Source organism: Lolium perenne, chromosome 4, assembly GCF_019359855.2.
Source record: "Lolium perenne isolate Kyuss_39 chromosome 4, Kyuss_2.0, whole genome shotgun sequence".
NCBI classification, from domain to species: domain Eukaryota; kingdom Viridiplantae; phylum Streptophyta; class Magnoliopsida; order Poales; family Poaceae; genus Lolium; species Lolium perenne.
Window position 1 is genome coordinate 91475917 of NC_067247.2, and position 7381 is coordinate 91483297.

At 45.1% G+C, this 7381-nt stretch overlaps 1 long non-coding RNA gene across 1 annotated transcript; it reads right to left on the reverse strand.

Moving 5' to 3' along the window:
- Positions 1–1589: 1589 nt before the first annotated feature.
- Positions 1590–5486, reverse strand: LOC127293295 (uncharacterized). Its single transcript, XR_007845687.2, has 3 exons — positions 4772–5486; positions 3700–3934; positions 1590–3353 (listed from the first exon to the last, which is right to left on the reverse strand). It is a non-coding gene; the product is annotated as an uncharacterized lncRNA (long non-coding RNA).
- Between the last annotated feature and the right edge of the window lie 1895 nt (positions 5487–7381).

The window sequence follows — 7381 nt, forward strand, 5'->3', positions numbered from 1 at the left end:
TACATGCAAAGAAATAACTTTGGAAAGAAATATGGAAATGTGTATCATATGAAAAGAAATAACATCACCTCTGATCTGTACCGTCCTTGTTCTATGTTGGTTTGGCACTAACCCCTAGCAGAACAAAAGTTCCAATATCAATCTCAACATTAAACCTGAAATCGCCAGCAGAAACTATAGTCATTTTTAAAGTATTTTCATGTTCCATCAAAAATAACGAACTAAACGGATCGGGAAGCTTAAATAATCAATGCAAATTTATTTCTGCATGCATGTAGTACATGCCACATACTCTTGCCACCTCCAATACCTGTTGATCATCTCGTTGTCGCTTGCTACACACCTTGCTGCCCCCTCCCAACAAATTCATTTTAGAACCTGGGCACCATGTCGCGGTTCCCCTCCACTTCGAGCTTATATCTCTGCAAGTACAAAACAAATTGTTTGCTCTGACATGCAATTTCTATTGAGCACATAGCGAAACAAATCCGAAATATATAGCCTCCACATCATATAGAAGATGTGTCTCGGTGAAAGTGTGCAAGGGAGTAAGGCAACATTGAAAGGTTAAGGATTACGGAACAATAGACACTCATATGTTCACATCCGGAAGAACATTCAATGCAAGCAAGCATCTTTGCAGACTTCAACAGCCAACTGCAAAACTAGAAATGAATCGGCAAGCCAGAGCCAGGAGAAGTCGCTGAGGACCACCTCCTCAGACTTATTGGTGGAGCGCTTGATGCCAGTGTCCGCGACGGGGAGGACAAACTTTCTGCTTCTTCCCGCTTCTGGAGCACGCGATGATGTGGTTGTATAACCTGGTGCGCAGTTAGCCGTCAGGGCTTCTCGCCTCCTCGTCGGTGCGGGACATCCAGCCCTAACATCGAATTAGGGTGCCCCACTGCATGCGGTAGAAAGTGTTCTTCTCGATGGCGGGTTTACCACTCCACTCGTCGCGGAGGCGGGGGTTGAAGTGGAGGATCCTGGGCGGGTCCTCACCGTCCACAGTCTTGAATCTCCTGCAGCTCCATCATGAACTACGAGATCATGACCGGCTCGTCCCCCTCATTGACCAGTATGATCTTATGGTCCCGCTCGAGGTGCGCAACGCGCGGCGTGGCGGCGACCGTGATGTAGGAGCCCAGCATGAGCCCTCACGGCAGCTCCATGGCCCGGCCACGGGCCCAAAACTCGATGCGGAGACCCGCTCCCCTCCTCCTTCTCCACGACGTCTGTCGCGTTGCGAAGACGCCAGTATTAGTGAGGACGGCAAAAACGCGGGTCCCGGCGGCGACCTTACGGAGGGAGCTGCCTGAGCGGGAGGAGTTGAGGCGGCCGAGGTGAACCCTAGACTCGAGAGAAAGTAGAGAGATAAAAGAGAGAAGGGTTGGGTTGCAGCCTGCAGGTCCGACGAAAAGGCCTGCCAGTGAGCCGGTGCTCAGCGCCTCTGTTATACGCCGGCCCACACGGCGATCGGAGAACCGTCAAATCGCTGAGAAGCAAGGGATGGCAACGGCATTAACTTAACTAGCAAGAGATGACGCGGCGGCACGCCGCGCTTATTGTGGTTGCAAGTTGAAACATAAAAGATATATTTTTTTCTAGAGTGTGTTGCATAGTTCTCCTGAATGTTAGTTCGTCGTTCGGACGTGATTGCAGCGAAATCATCTACCAAGAAAAAGTGTAGACAGACGTGGATGTGGTACATGGATAGTACATTGACGTGCAGAATAGCTATCAAGTTCAGATCTGTCTAAAATTTTATTACACCATTGAACATAAATGAAACAATAAAATCCTGGATTCAAGAAAGCGACACACACTTGGAAACTGGTGAACATTTTGAATAAGTATATATGTCGCTCAGGAGCTACGCAGTAGGGGAGCCGCCACCAAGGACTCGAAATAGCAAGGACACCAATTCAGGTCATGTTCTCACTGGATCATCACAACACATCTGTTCTCATTGAAGTTTATATTAAGCACTCAGATCATAAAGGGAATTATTTACTATTTACATGGACATGCAAAAATTTATCATCATTACGTTTAACTGAAAAGATTACCGTGAAGTGAGATAGAAAATTCTTTAGCACCTGAAGGAGAGTGCATTGAAGCAAAGAGCATAGATAATATAGAAGAAAATTTTGTAATGCAGTATCATTATACAATGTCTGGCAGAATGACACTCAAAGAGGACTCATGCTAATTTATTTTGTGTTTCTGATGGGACTATGACTGTCCATAGAGTAGTACCTAAAAGCAGACGCGACATGTTGGTGCAATGAGAAAATTAGGATGATAAAAATGAACTCCTGACTTCTAGGCAAGTAATCTAGATGTAAGCATATTATTACTAAGAAGAGAACTACCTCTGGCCATGTTAGAAACTCGTCACTAAATTTCTTATTGCAGGGTATCAAATCCTCACAAGGGGATACATTTCTTCTAGGACTATGACAGGGACAATCAACCCTCTAATTTCTCCTTCTCCAATGCCTCCTTTTTCCCTTCTACAATTGTGTAGGCATATACACACAGGAAAACTCCCCTTCCTCAAACTGAAAAATGAGGTCACTATTACTGTTGTTATTTCTTAGCTGATGCTAGGCATGTAGTCTCCTTTTTAGTAGTTATAAATCCTATAACCATGCTTTTCACATGTCAATGTACAACACTGTATATGTTTAGCGAATGTGGACCAAGTAATCGTGTAGGTACCAATACATCTCTATATATACTGCACAAGGTTTACGCCGCGTAGTGCCTATGCATCTTTAGTAGGTATACGGTCAGTATTAACAAATGTATGCATGTGTTTGATGGTTAACGGATTACTATTGGACTGCAAAATTTCAAAATCAGTATCTCTGAACATCTGTTAGAACTAAGATGAGACATATAATGCAAGCAAGAATTAGATGAATTTCTGAACAGCTGTTAGAACAGGGCCACGTACCTACTACCTTCTTGCCGGAAGCACATCTGGCTGGGGCGATGAAAAGAAGACAGTGGAAGGAGAAAATGGTCATCGGCGCTGCCGGGCACCGGTGGGACAGATTGCACATGGACTTAAGACGGACCCGCGCTTGAGGCCACCGTTTCCCATTGAGTTTGCGGCGTCCAACACCACACAGATGCCCGAGATGGCTCCAGGCCTTGCTCGAATCGCCCCGGAGCGCCAAGGCTGCCGCGGGAGATGATGTGGCCCATGTAGCTGATTGGGATATGTGCGGGCGCAGTGCAATCAGCTCTGCTTTGTCGCAACCCCATTTGCATACACAACACAGTTGCATTTCTATAGCTAATAACATGAACACAAACTCTGAAACCAAGGTGGAAAGGAAGCCCTGAAAAAAAGAAAATTAAGGATATGGATGGGTTGATAGAGTACGCAATAAACATAGAGACCTACAACATATAGATAAGACCACCAAAAAATAGTTATAGAAAAATTGCCTTGTAAAAAATTCAAAACCCAGAACAGGGAACTGTTCATTTTTTTTTTGCACGGGGCAGAGAAACTATTCACGACCATAATGTATTGAATCTAAAAGGTGGATGCTAGAATAGGCACTCATACATCATCCAAATCTCTGAGTAGATGTTTTCTATCGAAAGAAGAGTATATTAAATTGCACAGTAAGGCTAAGAAGCACACTCAAAACTGAATTACATGCTAAGAGTGTTTCCTACCTTTTGAAACCCCCCTTTGTTTCTTGGCCGGCCGTCAGGGGATGTCTACAGCGAGGTGTGCTTCCTAACCATAGAGGAATGGAATGCTCCAGCTTGCCTCTTCCAGACATCAGAGAATCTCATGGCTCTAGTCCCACTTCTAATACTCGTCATATCTCCTCGCTGTTCATCGTGACGCCACTCCTACCCTTCCATTCTGCAACCAACCACTCAACGAAGTACACACACCATCATCCTGTTATAAAACAGTGTGCATCAGCAGTCTGTAATAGGAACATAAAAAAACTCTAGAAACAACTATTTTATTTAAAATTACATGTCTCCATATTCAGCATCATATTATCAGAAGAACAATTCCCAAAGGTCTTTTTTCTAGAATCTTTTTATGTGGAAGTGAATATACCATGTGAGAATCTCTAGGATGTCCAACTATCTAATATTACACACAACTGGATGTTACCAAAAGGGTCTAGAAATAACTATTTAACTTAAAAATACATGCAACCATATTCAGTATGGTATTATCGTAAGAACCATTCCCAAAGGTTGATCCTTCTGAGGAATGGCTGTGTGGGCTCAAAACGACTATTGCTGGTCTATCAACCTTCTTGATGCTATCAAAACAATCAAATTAGGCAGAATCAGTTCCATCTTTAATCGCCAATAATTGGTCAGTAGAACTTCAAGCTGAGAATCCATGCCAAATATATACCCATGTTCAGTGGGAATACATACACTCCCGTTTCTTCGCTGCAAAAATCAGTGATTTGTGTAAATAGCAATTTCACACCTGTACTACCCAACCCTTCTAGATATAAAGGACAATCCTAAAAGCACCAGCAATAGTTGATGCCACTGATACTGCAGCACCATTTTACTAATGAAAAAGCACACATACTCTTGATTCTTCCTATATCGAGTTAATCATCATCATAGTAACACAATTTACTATTGCCATTCTTCTAATTTTGTACATGGCATCATGGTATTATATTATACTTATAATGCGTATGAAATAAGGATTTTGAACAAAAAAATTGCTCAAATAAGTTATTCTATCGAACTCCCTTACCTCCATTAGACCAGACAAACTGATATGAGGATGGACAAATGCAGCTGGGGTGCTCACATTATATACCATTTTGTTCTTCAAGAGATTTCCTTGACGCGAAATCAACGGTTCTGGAAGGCGGAAGCTTGGTTCACCGTCAAGGCCAGGTCATGGTATTCAACTCGGTGCAGCATGGCCAATTCCGGTGTGCCCCTCGACCACTGCTGAGTACAATGGCAGGCCTCATCCTTGGCCTTAGCTAGATGTCAGTAATCTTCTCTGATAAGCCGGATGTTGTCGTCCTTCACTGCGCGGTGCAGCTGTCGCTGCAACACGCAGCGGTCACATCCCCGCCGGATGATCTCCTCAAGCAATGCAGCAGCATCCTCCTCGATGGCGATGCGTGTGTACATGGCCACCTCGACCACGGACAGGATGTTGGTAGCCTCTGCTATCAGATGCGCCACAGGCTTGTGCCTCCTGCTTGAGGCCTCCATAAAGCAATTTTCCTCCTGAAACTACATGTACATTGCAAGATATCTAAATGAGACTGTCTACAATACCTGGTATTTAAATTACTAAAGGAAAATCACAAACAATGATACGAAATTCTGAATATAAAATTAACATAAACTAAATATCATGTAACAAATTTGTATCTGAATTCAAATACCCATGGGGGGTCTGAACTTGGAACAGGAAACATGCTTGCAAATCAAAACAAGAAATATGTAGAAATAGCAGCAATTTAAAAGATACACTAAACGGAGGAACATATCAGGGCAAAAATACATGAACTAAAATCACCAGCACGGATATGTTTATCCACCAAGACCTGCAACTCTCTCAAACATGAGGAAAGAAGCATCAAGAACATATCAGGCGGCTCTGTGGTCAGGCTCTGTGAAAGAAGGAAGAAGCCTAGCAACAGCAACAACCACCGTACTACTGCCGATTCCAGGAGCAGGAGAAATTGTAGTTGGATTGCATTCATGTAGCAAGAGCATGCCTAGTTAGGCTTTGTGCAGGAAGGAAAGGGACATAGATGATCAGGGGCAGCAAGAAAAAAGGCGTTCTAGTGCTGTCAGTGCAGCCGTCAGTCTAGTGATGTCGTTGCCGTTTCTGATAATCAGCCTTGCTTCCGATCCATCGCGCTGTTGATGCAGCAGCGGACGACGGAAGGTCACCGCACCTGGGCGGTGATGCGATGAGATCCGGCCACAAAATCTCCATCTAGATGCTCCCGGTCGTAGTTGTTTGACGGATCTTGCCGGCCTGGAGAATCCTAGAGAAGAGAAAAAGAGAGAGGATACACAGAGCCGCTCAACTTGCGGAGGATATTCTGAGGCGGCCGGAATCCATCGGAGCTTCTCTTCACGGCATGGCGGAGTCGATGGTGGCCTTGTGCAACCCTCGTCAGCGGCAGCGTGGCGGAATCGACGGCGTCCTCAGTCCTCAAGGCTCATGCTTGTTGGCGGCGAGGTGGCGGATTTGACGGCGGCCTGGCGGCGCCCTCCCCGCGACGCTCGTCGGAGGCATCCTGACAGAGCCACCTGCGACGGGCCTCATCGCGCTTGGCGGCGGCGACCTGGCGGAGCCGCCCGCGACGCGGCGCACCTCCTCGCTCTCTTCGCGGAGCCTCATGTGCTCGTCGGCGACAGCCTGGCGAAGCCTCCCATCCTCTCACGATGCGCCTCCCGTCTCCCGTTTGATTTAGATAGAGGAGAAATGTGCCCACCTGGCGAACCTTACGGTTGATTCGGGAGCAACCATCCATGACTCCATGAGGGGAGCTACAGCGGCGGCGGGGGCGACGGGAGTGCCTCGGTGACAACCACCGCTTGGAGTTTTCTTGTGGTCAAAGCGGTGCGGCAGGCACAGAGTTAAGTAGTGCCAGACAAAACCAAGCAGCTGGCCCACCATAAATTGCAAAAGCCACATCGCAACAGAACACAACACTAAAGCAAAAGAGAAGAGAAGAGACCAGAATGTGCACGCGGCAACACCGCAAGAGCAGCAAGCTCACCTGAAAATTCTCATAGGACACCAAAACTGTACACAGAATAAATTCTGGACATATCAAAATATCAAAGTAGCATATGTGTTAACATCACAATAGTCCTAAGCAGGCCCCAAACTTATGAGAAAAATCGAACTTGTTCATCTTTAGTATAGTAGATATTGGGTGAGCTTGTTTCCATCAAATATATAAATGCTTCCATTGGTCTTCCACCAGTAGTGGAGACAAAAGGCCTGACAACGTGAGGAGGCCGTAGCATAATCAAAGTTCATATGTATATGTAATTAACTTATTTAGATAATTGGCTGGAATTTCTCCTAGCTAGCACGAATTTTCTCTCCCCGTCTGCTCTTGATTCTGGTGAGCTTGTTTCCATCAATCAAATATATAAATGCTTCCAGTCGTGGAGAAAACGGAGGCCGTAGCATAGCAAACATTAAAATCAAAGAACCTCAGGGAGCAAAATATCTTCTAAAATCTGTGGTTAGCACCATGCTGATCAAGGTCATACGTGTATGCAATTTCTTAAATGATATTAAGGTGTGCCATTCTAAAAGAATCAAGAATAGGCAACATAAAATTAAAACAAACCAAAACGAAAGAAGAAGTGC